Here is a 16,546-nt window from a genome sequence, read left to right as displayed (position 1 = left end):
TGGGATTAGTAGTTGCTTTTTTAGTTTAAAAATAGATTTAATAATCTATTCTTTTATCCTATCATTTTTTAAAGATTTATTTATTATGGTTACAGTGTTCTGTCTGCATGTATGCCTGTATGTCATAAGAGAGCACCAGATCTCATTACAGATGGTTGTGACCAGCATGTGGTTGCTGGGAATTGAACTCAGGACCTCTGGAAGAGCGAGCCAGTGCGTGCTCTTACCCTCTGAGCTATCTCTCCAGCCCCTTATTCTATCATTCTTATGATATATTATATTATATCCCCCTCTTTCTTTTCAGAATGAGATCCTAGAATCTAGTTTCTTTTGTTTTAGTTTCCTCCCTGACCATGACCAATAACATCTTGTAACCAACCCTCCTAAATGATGACAAGCAGCCATAATCCACTGAACAACCAGAAACCACCCACCCCAGCTTTTGGGAATTTGGGTGTCATATTCTTAAAATTATTTCATGTTGTCTGGGGACTACAGCATTTTTGGGGAACCCTGAGAAAGTTGGGATAATGATCAAGTCCTGGGAGAGATAGCTGTATTTTTGTTGTTGTTTAGTCTCTGTGTGGTGAGAAAGTGTGGAGCTTATCTGAAGTCTTGGCTGGGTAGTCTGTGAGGCTGGACCAGCTCAACTAGCAGCTTTCAAGCTGTTCTGGTGCAGAATTTTGAGGAAACTGAAATGGAGACATTCTGAGAAGCTGGATCACCTAGGTTACTTTACTTGTGTCTGGTCCTTTTGTTTTGAAAACATACAAACTTTTAAAGGTAACATATATATCTGTATTATCAAAAGTATAGAATTGTGGTATGCACAAGTCAGTTAAAGATGATTTTATGTTTTATGTTTGAGCATGTAAAAGGTATCTGTTAACTTTAAAAGTCCATTTGGACTGCATAACCAAACTGTAATATAAATCTCTATCCATGCCACATTAAAGGAAGGCATCTAATAATAAGTCATAAGGATTTTGTAGCCAACAAGATTTATCATGTCTCATCCAGTCTTCAGAGCTGTTCCCATGCAGAGGAATCAGCATACATGTCACCTGTCTTGTAGTCTTCCCTGACTTCTTCCCTCATGTCTGTAACCCAAATCCTCAGGAGGTCTTTGCTGGTCAAATCTGATCTTCATTAATTTTGAAAGAACCCATAGCATTTCATTTTCCGTGGAATGAAAAAGCACAACCCTTCCCCAACATAGCACATTTCCCAACTTCCATTCTGAAGCTAAGACACCTCTGAAGTAGGCTGGTTTAATCCATCAATCCCTTTTATCTCAGCAGCTGCCATTTTCTGTTCATAGCATCTTAAAAATTCAAAATTAACAAAGCACCATAAAAGGTCCAAACTACCTGTGTTATAATATTTTTCATCCTTATGTGGCTTATTTTTTATTACTTTACTCCCTCTTTAAAGACTTATTTGTTTTTAAACTATGTTTTGTTTAATAAAATACCTATTTTCTTTAGCACCTAAGTACATTTTTAAGCCTATGGTATCTGTTTAAAGTTTTTTTTTGGTGTGTGTGTGTGTGTGTGTGTGTGTGTGTATGTGTGTGTGCACCTGGTTTTTGTGTGTCTGCAGCCATGCATTTACATCTTTCTCTGGCCACAGGAGACAAATCTTAAACTACTAGGTTACTGCCTACGAGTGGCACTGGAAGCTGGCTCTACCCCACTCGTTCTGTTCTGAGAGAACCTAGCTTCATGCTGCCAGGTACTCAGCCCCATAGCCACATTCACCTGCAAGAGCTTTTAGCCAGTGTCCACTGCTCAAGTGCTCAGCTGCATAGCACAGTCTCTGTATGCCGAGTCTACCTGAGAGACCACTTTCTCAGGCCCTGTGTGGAGATTCAAGTTCCATGTTGGGTGCCACATGTAAGGAGCCTTTCTCTGTCCCACCAGCCAGCTCCCAAACAACAACACAGAGTCTTATTATTAATTGTGAAAACTTGGCCTTAGCTTAGGCTTGTCCCTCTAGCTCTTATAACTTAAGCTGCTTTTACTAACTTGGGTTTTACCATGTGGCCTTTTGCCTTTCTTTCGTTCTGTATGTCTGACTCCCTCCATGTCTCCCTGGCATTTCCTCTGCACCTTGATTCATCTCCTACTTCCTCTCTGTCTGGAAGTCCCACCTATACCTTCTGCCTAGCTGTTGGCCATTCAGGCTCTTTATTAAACCAATCACAGCAATACAAATATCCCACTCTGAACAACGATCCCACAACAGGATAGTCCCTCAGTTGCTATTCCATTCTCAGTTATTCAGGGCTGTGTTAAGTTGACAGGAAAAGATAATTGGGGCACACAGAGTATCTAGAGGGACTGACAGTGTTAGCTGCTTCTCCATTTTATTCTCCTGACATCTAGGTCTGGCTACCAATTGGCCCAGGACTGGCTAAATAGTGTTTCCACACCACACTATCCCCAACTGTGACCAGGCCGGGCTCCCTCCAGCCCCCTGAGCGTGGGACTCTAGGCTCTCCTAAGATTCCCAGTGACTGCCCACCTTCACCACTTTGCTGATGCTGCTCCCCTCCACTCCCAGGGCCCACTCACCCCTCTGTCTCACACTTGTCTGTCTGTCCCCGTCTCCGTGGTGCCCTGTGGAGCCTTACTTCTCATCCAGGCCGTGTAATGTCTGCCTTACCTTTGCCTGTTAATAGATGTGGGGTGGGTCTCCCAAGCCGGCTGGACACATCCAACACCAGGGCCTGGGCTGGTGTTAGCCTCTTTTGCTTCTGTTAGCATCCATGCCACTGTTACGCACAGAGCGAGTGAAGGTGAGAGCTTGTTCTCGTGTCCCGGTGCTCTGACCCCTTCAGTTCCACTCTGGCTTTTCCTCAGTATCCCTGAAGCTTGGCCGGTGCTCACCTTCTCATTTTATCCTGGGAAGCATTGGATGCGTTACAGGTCCCGTCTTCGGTGTCTCACCTCTGCTCTCTCCCCTTGTCTTTCTCTGTCATTTATTCTTTTTTCCCATCTCTCCAACCGTACTCTGTGTGGATGTGCCTCTCTCTGATCTTCCTGCTTCTTTCATGTCTGGGTGCCGACGCCTCCCTTCCATTGCTCCCTCCTAGCCTGCCTTGCGGTGTGAGAGATCTCACAGACCTGCAGAAGAAATTTTGTAGGGGTCATTTGAGTCTATAGCTTAAGACAGACCATCCCAAACATGTCCTGCAAATTTAATAACCATTCATACACTAACCAGCAAAATCTGGGTCTCATTTGTTAACCATTGCTATCATTTTTGCATCTTAAAATGTATATAGGTGTTTTGCCTATGTTCATTTATATATTTATGCGGAGGCCAGAAGAGGGTTTGGATCACAGCTGTTAGGTGCCGTGTGTGTGTGTGTGTGTGTGTGTGTGTGTGTGTGTGTGTGTGTGTGTGTGTGTGCTAAGAACCAAACCCTGGTCCTCTGCAAGAGCAGTAAGTGCCCTTAACTGCTGATGCTTAGTAGTTCTGTCTCTCTGAGACAGGGTTAGCTGTTGGGGAAGAGGGCCAGGTGAGACCTTGGAGGTCTGCAAGAGTGACATTGAACAAAGGGCTGGTATTTGGGCTCAGATGTCTTCTAATGTAACCTAGGCCACATACACCCACACATATACATGTACATAAGTATGCACCCACACACGATAACCGGTTATTTTCTATAAACAATGCATGCTACGTCGTGCATGTGGGAGTGAGAGGACTTTGGTTCTCTTCAACTGTGGGTTCTGAGGGCTGAACTCAGGTTTTCAGACTTAGACACTTAGCTGTCTTGCTGGCCCAACATATACCACGTTTTTCCAGTGGAGAGTAACCTCAGGGAACCTGGCTGTTAGTACTCAGGCATCTGTACTGGCCTGTCCTTGGGGTTCAGACAGAATAGGCCCTCAGCTGCAGCCGCTAAGAGCACCACCTGTGCATAGTCACTGTTCCCTTTTAATAGGGCCCTGCCCCCCCCTCTCTCTCTGTCTCTCTCTCTCTCTGTGTCTGTCTCTCTGTCTGTCTCTCTCTCTCTCTCTGTCTCTCTCTCTCTTTCTGCCTCACCTTCTCTCTGCTCCTCTTCCCTCTCTCCTGCTGCTCCGGTCCCCAGAGACCTCCCTCCCCCCTTTGTTTGGCTTTAGCATTCAATTCTTTTTTCCCATTCCTTTTTTTGTGATCCTTTCCCCTAATAAAAAAACCCCTCTGCTCAAACTCTTGTCACATGGCATCTTTCTCTCGCACACTGCTTTTATTAAGTTACAACCCTGGGTATCCTGCTTGAGGTTACAGCCTGATGGGGTGGACCTAGGGAGGGAGTGGGAACCTCCTATGCTTTCAACCTTGCTTACCTGTTAGGCTGTGATCAGAAAAAGATACTGTCCAGGCTCAAGGTCAGTGCCCTGGCTGGGGTATCAAGAAATCTCAGCTCTCAGGAGGCAGAGGCAGGGGGATCTCTGTGAGTTTGAGGCCAGTCTGGTCTACGGAATGAGTTACAGATCAGGCTGGTCTACAGAGTGAGAAACCCTGTCTCAAAAAAAGCAAAAGGAAAGAAAGAAAAAGGAGGAGGAAGGAATGGGTCTGGAGGGTGATGATGAGCACTCTAGTCTGCAGGGTGGGTGACCTTAGCACTCCAGCAGCCTCTGTCTAGCCTTGGAACACTCTAGGAAAGGGTGAACAGCTGGGCTGTGGTCTATCTTGGACTAAGAGGTGGGGCAGCTCCAGGTCAGCCCAGGGAACCCCCACAGCACAGTGGGAGGCCACATGGTTTCAACCACTTGCCCAGTTAGGTATTTACTGGGAAATGTTTCAGCAAAGAAAAAAATCAAGAAGGATGCCCATCACAACTGAAGGAAACAAGCTGGGTGGTGGTGGCGCATGCCTTTAATCTCAGCACCTGGGAGGCAGTTAGAGACCAGCCTGGTCTACAGAGTGAGTTCCAGGACAGCAAGGGCTGTTACACAGAGAAATCCTGTCCCAGGAGAAAGGAAAAAAAAAAACCAAAAAAACAAGAAACAATAATCTCTGTGGGTGAAAGGATGACTGTAAATCTTTTTTCCCCTTCTTAATTATGTATTTATTTAGTTTTTTGAAACAGTGTTTTTCTGTATTGTTTTGGAGGCTGTCCTGGAACTCGCTCTGTAGACCAGGCTGGCCTGGAACTCACAAGATCTGCCTACCTCTGCCTCCCAAGTGCTGGGATTAAAGGCATGCTCCACCAATGCCAGGCTGCTGTAAATTTTTTTAAAAAGTGCACACCTTTAATGCCAGCACTTGGGAGGCAGAGGCAGGTGGATCTCTACGATTCTGAGACCAGCTGGTCTATATAGCAACCAGGTTAGCCAGAGCTACCTAATAGAGAGACCCTGTATCAAAATAAATAAATGAATGTAAAAAACAGTAAAATAACTTTAAAAAATCTGTGTTTTCAGAATGATCTATTTAATAATGACGATTTTTTAAAATTCCCAATGCAACTGTGAAATATATTTATTGGAAAAACTCCATTAAGGGACAGGATAAAAAATGATTCCAACATTTTGTTACCTGAAGCCTGGGTCTACTGGGCTTCTTCAAGGAGAGAAACAGAGAGAGAAGAGAAAGTTTGGGAAGAGAATAGTGTACAGAGCTGATGTTTGGCACTGTCTGAAGCCAGACAGCCCCTGCCCCACACCAGGACTCTGTAGCTATGCTCTTCCTCCCTCTCCCTCTGCCTTCCCTCCCCTTCCCTCTTCCTCCCTCTGCCTTCCTTCCTTTCCTCTTTCCTTCCTTCCCTCTCTTCCTTCTTTCCTCATCCTTCCTTTCATGAGTTCTTACTGTTACTCAGCTTCAGCCTCCTCAGTAGCTGCTATTGTCATCAATATACCCACCTCTAATTCTTGGAAGATTCCTTTAAATGGTTTTCTAATGATTTTAGTGTGTGTGTGTGTGTGTGTGTGTGTGTGTGTGTGTGTGTGTGTGTGTGTGTGTTCACCTGTGGAAGTCAGATGAGGGGTCTGCATTTCCTGGGGCTAGATTGCAGGTGATTTCCACACACTTGACATGGAAACGAAACTCTAGCCCCCAGAGCAGGAAGAATTTTTACCTTCAGAGTCATCTCATTAGCTCCTAAGGAAGAACCTTTAAGGCCACATTTTCTTTTTAATGACTAGAAAAAAAATTCTCAACGTTTGTGAGTGCGTATTAGTTTGCAGTTGAAAGATGCTTGTAGAATGGCTGGTTTCTATCTTTGGTTTATCGTGAGTTGGAATCTTGTAGGTCTATTCTTGGGGTTCTTCTAGATTTTTTTCTTTTAAAAGGACTTGAGGGGCTAGAGAGATGGCTCTGTGGTTAAGAGCACATACTGCTCTTGCAGAGGATCAAAGTTTGGTATCCAGAACCCACACTGGGGGCCTTACAGTCTCCCGTAACTCCAGACCCAACATTTCCTCTGGGCTCTGTGGGCAATCATTCACATGTACATATCTCCATATACAGACACACACACACACACACACACACACACACACAGACACACACACACACATGCACGAGTGAGAGCATGCACATAATTAAAATAAAAAATGTAAAGGGCTTGAGATTTTTGAGACAAGTTCAATTCATCAGTCCTGGAGTCCCTGCTGTTGTTTATGTATTTATCTCTTAATTTGCTTTTTGAGACAAGGCCTCATGATATTACATGAACTGGCCTGGAATGCATGATCCTTCTGCCTCAACCTCCTGAGTGCTGGGATTATAGGCACATGTCACCCTGCTAGGCCTGGAGTTCTTATCATTAACAAGCCTGTTAGGAATGGCTGCCCCCCTTTGATCCAGGTGTGGTGGCAAACTCCTACAGTCCTGACACTTGGGAAGCAGATGCAGGAGGATTGCTACAACTTGGAGATTGGTCTGGTCTGCATAGCAAGTTCCAGGCCCAAGTTTGACACTTTGTCTCAGCCAAAAACTAAACCAAAACAAAGCAAAACAGCTAGGTGTGTATGTGTGCGTAGCATCTATTCAGAAATACCTGTGTAGCTGTCACTACTCAGAAATATCTGTGTAGCTGTCACTACTCAGTGTAGAACGATCACGCTCTCCCGAGGCTTCCTTGTAATCTTCCTTTCAAAGGAAAGGCCACTTCTCTCTCAGGACTGGAGGGCTACTGTTTCCTTCTCAAGACTAGCAAAGGAGCAGGCTCTCTCTGTCTTCAAGTGGCCTGATTCTCTGCTACCACAGGGTCAGAAATTATACAGAGCCAAGTGGCACCAACCTTGAGAGGATGACAGGGAAGACAGTGAAAGAGGAACATCTAACCAGTAGCTCAGGACCAGCTGACTGGCCAGTTGGGAACAATTTGAATTAAATCCCTATTTCATTTATTTTTATAGGGTCCCACTGTGTAGTCCAGGCTAGCCTAGAACTCACTGTGCATTTCCTGCAGTCTCTCAAGCAGTGGGATTATAGGCATGTGTCACCACGCTCAAACCCCCATTCTTTATACCAAAATAAATTTCATGTCTCAAAGTTTCAAACATGCACTTAAAATGAGAAGATGTAGGTCAATGTTCTAGTCATCAGAACCTAGGCCTCTGTGAGCAGCACTCAGGATCTGTGGAAAAAGACAACTTCTTGTAAACTAGAAACTTGTGACCCAGTGTGGTGGTGAATGCCTGTAATCCCAGGATGTGGGAGACAGAAGCAAGAGGGTTAGCCATTCAAGGTCAACCAGGTTGAAGAACCAATTTCAGAACGACCTGGGCCACACAGTGAGATAGTGTCTCCAAGAAACGTTTTTAAAAATGAAAAGAAACAAAATAAACAACACGGAAATTATGTGAGCAGGTACCGCACAAAGGCTTGTGTGTATTTGCTGGCAGAAAGTTTATTTGAGTTGTTACAAAAGATGTGACTAGTCCTTCAGAAAATGTACAAAGCAAGTTAGGGGTGTAGCTCAAGTGCCAGAGTGCCTGCGTAGCCTGAATAAAACTCAGTGTTTGATCCCTAGGGCCACATAAGCTGAGTGTGTGTGGCACACCCCTGTAATCTCAGTACTTGAGAAATGAAGGCATGAGGGTCAGATAGATGTTCAAGGTTAATCTTCAATAAGCAGAGACTTGGAGTCCAGCCTGGGCTACAGGAGTCCTTGTCTCAGATTCAAACAAATGAACAAATGCAGACAAGACCAAGACTATCCCAAGAACTGAAAGACACATGTCCAAAACTTGGGAGTCTAGCCAGGCGGTGGTGGCACACGCCTTTAATCCCAGCACTCGGGAGGCAGAGGTGGGTGGATCTCTGTGAGTTTGAGACCAGCCTGGTCTACTGCGTGAGTTCCAGGACAGGCTCCAAAACAATACAGAGAAACCCTGTCTTGAAAAACAAACAAAACAAAACAAAACCAACCAAACAAACAAAAAACCAAAAACTTGGGAGTCCTCATTTACAATGAAACCTGTGCCTTTTAAAACTTACCAAGGAGTTAGAAATGAACGTGTTGCTAATACTCAGTGTCAGCAAGGCTTACAGAAATAGTCACTTTGATATTCAAATGTTGCAGGGCTCTGTAGGAGAGCTTGCCAGTACATTTAAATGGAAGCCCTACCAGCATTAATTCCTTAGCTCTGAGTTTGCAGATGTGCAAACGTTTAGATGTGACCAAGATGAACAAACTGGGTTGTTCCTTATAGCTTTACTATGGTGCCAACCAAACTGGAAAAACCTGAATTTCATCAGCAAGGGGACTGTTTAAATGAAACATGGCGCATTTGTGAAATAGTGTCTATGCAGCCAGTGAAAGAATAAAGCAAACCTGTGCACATGCAAATTAGAAAACCTCTAGAGGATTTGATAATCTCAAAAGGCATTCTTCATGTATTATGCAGTGTGTCATCCCTTCTAAGCACATCCCCCAACATGCATGCTTTAATATTGTACACACTGTTTTTGCAGTTATTACCACTGGTGGATAGAACTAAGAGGAGACTTTTACTTTCTGTTTTATACCTTTCCTGTTGGACTTTAAAAAATTATGCGCTTGTGACTTTTATTTTGAAAACACCAGTAGAGGTTATTTGGGAGGGGGAGTACCTATGGAATTTTTGTTTGTTTATGTAACCAAGGCTGGTATTCAGCTTGTCACAATCCTGCCTTAACCTCCTGAGTCCTGGGAGTATAGACACGAATTATGATTTACTTGCCTGGCTTAGATTTCTAAGTATGCTTCCTTATGTAATCAGATGAATAGGTGTCTACCCATGTGCATACCTTAGCATGCACAAGGAGATCAGAGGGATAGTTTGTGGGAGCTGGGTTATTAGTCTGCCTCTCTGTCGTTGTGATACAACACTTTAACCATAAGCAACTCTGACAAGAAAGGCTTATTTGTTTTAAGGGTTACAGTCTGTCATCTAGGGAAGCTAAAGCAAGAACTCACAGTTGGAACCTGGGGGCAGAAACTGAGACAGAAATCGTGAAAAAATGTTGTCTGCTGGCTTACTTTCCACGGCTTGTACAGCCTCTTTCTTCCACATCCCAGGACCACCTGCCACCTGCCCAGGGTGGCATCAACTGCAATAGGACGGCCCTCCCACTCAACCATCAATCAAGAAAATGCGCAAAAGACTTGCAGACAAGGCCAATCTGAAGGCGGTCAACTCCTTACTTGAAGTTCCTCTCCTGAGGTGACTTTATTTGTGTCAAGTTGGCAAAAACTCACCAGCACCATTGAACCCTTGTCAAGCTGACACACAAACACATCATTATTAAGCTATAACCTTTCTTTTCTTGTAGATCCCTAAGATCTCTGTCTCACCGTGAGGATAAAGGACTAAACCTCTGATACTGTAAGCCAGTTCCAATTAAACGTTTTCCTCTGGAAGAGGTTGTGGTCATGGTGTCTCTTCACAGCAAGAGAAACCCTAACTAAAACACCTATAAATGTTTTAAAAGCATGATTAAAGGGGTTGGAACGATGGCTCCGTGGTTAAGAGAACTTGCTGCTCTTGCAGAGGACCTGGGTTTGGTTCCCACACCCACATTAGGCAGTTTACGACTTCCTGCAACTCTGGTTTCAGTGGATTTAATGTCTTTTGGCATTCATGTGTTCCTACAGGCACATGGCACACATACAACCAGGCCTACACACGTTCACAGAAAATAAATCTAGACGACGACAAACCAGACTTGAAATGTTATGACTGACACACAGTAAAAGACCCAGGTGGTGGTGGCACAACTTTTTAAAAAGTTACTTATTTAGCTTATGTGTCGATGTTTTGCCTGCATGTGTGTATGTGTGAGGATGCCAGATCCTTTGGAACTGGAGTTGCCATGTGGGTGCTAGGAACTGAACTCAGGATCTCTGGAAGAACAGCCACTACTCTTAACCACTGAACCATCTCTCCAGCCCTGTGGTACAACCTTTAATCCCAGCACTTGGGAAGCAGAGGCAGGTGAATCTTTGAGCTCAAAGTCAGCCTAGTCTACAGAGTGAGTTCCCAGACAGCCCAACATTTTTCCTCGTTTATGCTCCTTGTCCTATTCTATAGGATACAGAACAGGGAGCACTTTACTTTATTGTTGTTTGCAGTATTGGGCATGGAATGCAGGGTTCTGTCTCTGAACTGTGTCCCCAGGCGCTATACGTTCTAAACTTCTTCATTTTAAGAAAAAGAGACAAATGAACATGAGCTTTATAAAATTACTTTCTCTTTTTCTTTGACTAACAAGCTATGGAAGTGAATTACAATGACTAATTTGTCCATCTGGTTGAAGGGCACTGGTTTTCTGACTCACAAGATGTTTCAGTACTGTACCTGGGGCTTCATGCGGAGATTCCAGGACAAAGCAGGTGGGTTAATGGGCTTGGGGAGATGGGTACCAGGACAGACTCCTGCATTTTCACGTCTACTCCCCAAGTCCACCACAGCCAAAGTGTCTTCAGGCTTTCTTTTACCCCCTTCCTCTTTTCTGTGAGACAGGATCTCACTCTGTAGACCAGGTTGGCCTGGAACTCACAGAGATCCACCTGCCTCTGCCTCTCGAGTGCTGGGATTAAAGGCGTGCGCCACCACCATGCCCGGCCTCCCCTTAGCCTTTACTGAGGCTTATAAACACAGGAGATGACAGCCATCTCCAGCTGGCCCCATGGGAAGTGGCTGTTGTGTGTGAGAGATTGGACTGAGAAGGAGGAGTCCCAGCTCTGGGGTAACAGTCTGCTCAGTGAGCCAAGCCAAAGAGCATGGCCTTGCTGGGCACACACAGATGTCCACCCTGGATACCTAGAAGGCAGTAAGGTGCCCATGAGTGCTCCAAAGAGGGCCTTGGCTTTGCTGAGGCTGAGGAGTGCTTGTGTGGGGATTGTCCTTCTGTGGCCAGTCACCACAGTGGGTGGGGGGAGCCCTGTCAGGATGAAAGATGAGAAAGAGGCCTTGGTGAAGCAATCGCGGTGGCTATCGGAGGGCTCTGTGACTTCATTTCCTTTATAAGAAAGTAGCAGTGCAAGCCACAGGACATACATCGTCTTCCCAAAAGGAACTTTGCCTTTAGAAGGAAGCCTGGTCATGAACATCCTTTAGGCAATGGTTCTCAACCTGTGGGTCACGACCTTTGGGGTCACACATTGGACATTTACATTACAGTTCACAACAGCAGCAAAATTACAGCTCTGAAGTAGCAATGAAATATCTTTATGGTTGGGGGTCACCACAACATGAGGAACTGCATTAAAGGGTCACAGCATCGGGAAGGTTGAGAACCACTGCTTTAAGGTGTTTTGATTAGCCTGAGGCTCTCTCAAACCTTAGCAAGGCATGAAGGAGATTCCCATGGTGTTCTACTGCTCCCTAGTGGTGGATGGAGACAATTTGAAATGAAAGGGGAGGAGGGAGGCCCCTTGGGTCACCGTTGGGTGTGTCTGTGGGACCCCTCCTGAGTAGCAGTAATGGCTGTGGCCGCAGCTCATCCCCACTGGCTGCCAGGACAAAGTGTATTCGGTGTGATTTAACACTACTGGCTTGACCGGAGAGGCACCACCAGACTCCCCCATTTGTCTTTTGACATTTCGTCGTGAAATAGTTTTACGGCTTATGCAGTCGTATTTCTCATGTTCTCCCTTTATGAGTCCCTGGTCTTTGGAACATTCTTGGGAGGCTTCCTTGCCAAGTACAGGCCGTTTAAATTATCTATGAGAGAACAGGATGCTTGGGTATTGAACTCATTTCAACCAGCTTTCTGAGGCTTCACTGTTGCCTGTCTCTATTTTGTGTTCGTTAGCAGCTGGCTGCCCCCTAGCTAAAAACCCGGGCAGTAAGGGTCTCTCAAGATGTAAGAGGCCGGTCCCTGAACACAGTGAAGGTGTTGTTCTTGCAATAGGTGTCTCCATGCTGGAGGTAGGACCGGATTCCAGCGTGGCACAGGGACCGTACTGCAGGGATCTGAACTCACACCGCCTAGAGTTGTGACTCAGCACTTCACCTCTCTGCTTCTAGGCAACTGAGCCTCGAGGTTCTTCCATGTCAATGGGAGGAATAGAAACACCGGCAGCAGTGTGCAACTCACACGACTGACCCCAGTGAACTAGCCCACGGAGTGCAGGACTTTCACATAGAGGAAGTAACTGCCTTACAACTGCCATTTACACGGAAGAAGTGGCTCCCCATTAGGGCCGAGTCTCTTCTAGAAGACCCAGGTTAGAGACCCAGCATACACATGGTGGCCCACAATCCTCAGTAACTCCAGCTCTAGAGGATCTGATGCCCTCTTCAGGCTTCCACAGGTACTGTTGGCACGTTTGCACCAAGTACATAGGCACACATGCAAGCAAAACACCCATTCATATACTCTTTGTTGTTGTTTCTCAAGACAGGGTTTCTCTATAGCTTTGGAGCCTGTAGACCAGGCTGGCCTCAAATTCACAGAGATCCACCTGCTTCTGCCTCCCGAGTGCTGGGATGAAAGGTTGCACCATCACTGCCCGACAACACAGCATTTTTTAAAATGAAAAAATTGAAAGAATTCCATTTACGGTAATTTTCTGGGCCAGTGGCCTGGGCAGGGCCAATGGGAGCTTGGATGTGAGATCATTACACAAGTTTCCCAGACAGCTTTTGTTTTCCTTCCTGCTGTTGGGGGAGACTCGGCTTACGCACTGAGCTGCAATGGGGAGGCTGGAGTCAAGCCTGGGTAAAAGGCCAACAAAACATGGATTCCATGGTTTTGTGTATTTTTTGTTTTGTTTTGGTGTTTTTTGTTTGCATCATTTGGTATGGTTTGTTTGCATTGATTTTCATCTTGTTTTGAAAGAAAGAACACAAAGTTCGGTGGGTATGGATGTGGGGAGGATCTGACAGGAGTTGGGGGAGGGGAAATGACAAAAATACATCACATGGCCGGGTGTTGACAGCACATGCCATGGGTTCAGCATCTCAGGGAGCAGGGCAGGAGGAAAGCGGACCCTTGGCCAAATATCCTGCTAGTTTATCAACATGGTTGTAGGTGGAGTTTCTTTCCAGCCTGGCCAATGGCCAATCAGTGTTTTATTCACCATATACACAGAAGGACATCCCCATCACAGGGCTATTAAAGGACTTTGGTCTGAATTCAGCCAAGTGGGCATAGTGAAGACTAATACAAAAGGGAGGAGAGTGAGGCAGACGGGGCGGGGAGGGAGGAGAGATGAGGAGAAAATGGAGGAAGAAGGAGAGTCTGGGGTGAAGAAGAGCAGGGGTGGTGAGGGGGTTTCCCAGAGCTGCTACTGATAAAATCCTGATCTCTCTCCTGTCTCTTCCTGGGGTTCTCTCACCCTTGTCTTACTAGCTGGTGTGAGCACACACACACACACACACACACACACACACACACACACACACCTGCACTGCTGGGAGAGGGGTTGCCTTGTGGTATTGATAGTGTCAGCGAGGCCACCAAAATAGTGGCCTCATCCAGCCCCAGTCTCCCCTACGGGTCTCTTCTCCCTTCCAGGGTCAGGCTGAGCTATGTCCCCTTAAGCTGCCTTTAGAATGCAAAAGTCTTGGTTCTGCCCTGTGTCCAGGAGAAGAAGGTGGGGCTGGTGCTCCGTGATTCTCCAAGTTGTGTTTACCCAGAGCCTAGGACACCTAGGGGGGTCTATCCCATGGGTCACATTTCAGACACATCCTCACCCGTTAGGTCCCCGCCTGGCTACAGAACTACTACATCCAGCTGACATTTATCTGAACTCCCCAGAAAGACCAGCATAAGGAGGTGACACTGGGGGGTCCTACTGAGACTCGTGCAGTGTTGCCATTCAGCATGGTACCTGCATGGCCCTCCCCACCCCCACTCCCGGTAGCTTCCCTGTCTCTACTCCTGTCATCCTCCCATGATTTTTACTCTTAGAGTCAGGGAAAGTTGGGGTACTGTTCTCAGCCCCCTGCCTTTGCCCATGATGCTGTACTGAATGGGGGGGTCACAACTAGCCCCAAGTCTCATCCAGCAACCAGTCCTCAACTAAAACCAGAAAGCAGGAAAAGATTTAGTCAGTGTGGTCATATTGGGAAGAGGGGCAAACAGATTCAGTGACACCGACACCACGCCCCTGCCAAGTCCATCTTTTAGATATGCACATCTAATCAGGCTCTGATTCCAAGTTCAAGAACAACTTTTACTTTCCCTCAGCAGCAGAGCCTCCACAGACTATCAGGAAAGCCTCTGACCCCCTCCCTCCCCCCTCCCCCTCCCCCCTCTCTCCCTCTCTCCCCCTCCCTCCTGCTCTCTACTTTCCTTCCTCCCCTCCCCTCCCTCCGTCCCTCCTTCCCTCCTTCTCTCCCTGCCTGCCTCCCTCCCTCCCCTTTGTCCTTCATTTCTCTTCTGCTTTGCCCATAGCCCAGGTTTAGCCTGTGTGGGGCCTATGATGACTGGCTGTCACATACCTTTGGGGCCTTAGGTCCACCCCCATCCCCTACCCAGCACCCAGAAGGACCCAGAGCCTCTCCAGCCACTGTCTACATAGCCCAGCCAGGACCTGCTCTTCACACACACTCCAGGGGAATTAGTGTCCACTATACAGAGTCCACATATTTATTCTGACTAGTAAAATGCCTGATCTCCCCTGCTTCTCTCTCTCTCTCTCTCTGTGTGTGTACAGAACTGAGTATATATACTGTATAGTAAGTTCATTTGTATAGTGTAGAGGCGTGTATATTAATGTGTGTAGCTATTAAGAACCCAGATTTCTGATGCATGAGTCATCAGTTGGGGGTAAGTGTTGGGAAGAAGCTGCCCATAAATAAGACACCAGTCCCTGACTGGGCCTGGTGGCTGGGGCTGGGGCTCGGGCTGTCTTTTTCCTCTAACTGCAGGACATACCACTCACAGGTATTGGGAGCTTGCTTGGAGACTCTGAGATTTAAGGATGTAACGCCTGCAATGAGTTGGGGCTGAAAGACCATTTCCAGGGATTCCAGCAGGGGTTTACGGCGCGGACAGGCAGAGAGATCCATTCATTGTACAGATACTTTTGAGAGTCGGTCATGCAGCTGCCCCGGGGGCTGGGATACCATCGGGAATGCAGCTTCGGAACTCTCCCCTCGCCAAGCTTATTCGGTCCTGGGAGAGGCAGAAGCTAATGAGGCAGAAAAGGCTACTTTTAAAGGCCAAGAAATGAACGGGATAATCACACGGAAAATGACAGACAGGGAAGAGCAGGGTATCAGCTAGGCCTAAATGTTGAGGATGGGCTCTATGGAGAAACTTCCAGAAAAGGATGTGTGAAGTGTCTCTGCCCCCACTCACACCTTCCAGGACGCTGGATCACAGTGGCTAGAGTCAGATTAGAGAGTGAGGGATGATTTAGGAAGGCTGTTGTAGGTGGGATGGGATGGAATATTTTCTCCCAGACCCAAGTAGGAGAATGACATCCTGGTTCCCTCCTGCGGTTGCAGCACTGGAAGAGTCAGGCGAACCGGACCATTACAGAAGACCCCTTCCTCCAGGAAGTCACCTTCATTGACCATAGGCCTTACCCCTCCTCCGCCAGTCAATGTTTTCCAGCTGACCGAATCAGTCAGCTTGGAACCGATCACTCTCTCATGGTTTGTACCCGGTCTCCCTCAGCTTGGTTCTAGTCTTGTGGTTCTCTGGTCTTGAGCACGCAAAGGCACACAGTCAGTAAACCGGTCTGACTGGGGTTTTGGTTGGGAGCTCATGATGAGCGAAGGGGAGGTGCCTGTATTCCTCATTACAACTGTCTTGAGCCATCATCCACACACCTTTGAGCGATTTAACCTGTGCCAGGCCTTGTACCCGGGGAACCTCCATTAGTGCTACCTCGCCACTCCCTGGCTTCGGACACCCAGCGCTGTGGAGGTCCTGTTCCTCTTGTTTTCAAGTTCTATGTCCCAGGATAGGAATACGCTCAACCTCTGGAACCCCGTCTGTTCCTGATGTCACGTCCCGAGCGGTGCCGCGCCGGAGACCTCCCACCCCCACCCTGCCCCCACGCGCCGTCCAGAACTTGTGGCCAGCGGGAACGCGGCTCGCCCCGGGGCCACATCTGGCAGAGCGGGCGCGCGCGTGTCACTAAGACGCTCATTCACCG

This window comes from Mesocricetus auratus, unplaced genomic scaffold (genome assembly GCF_017639785.1).
Source record: "Mesocricetus auratus isolate SY011 unplaced genomic scaffold, BCM_Maur_2.0 Super-Scaffold_4256, whole genome shotgun sequence".
Lineage (NCBI taxonomy): Eukaryota > Metazoa > Chordata > Mammalia > Rodentia > Cricetidae > Mesocricetus > Mesocricetus auratus.
This window is presented reverse-complemented; position numbering follows the sequence as displayed.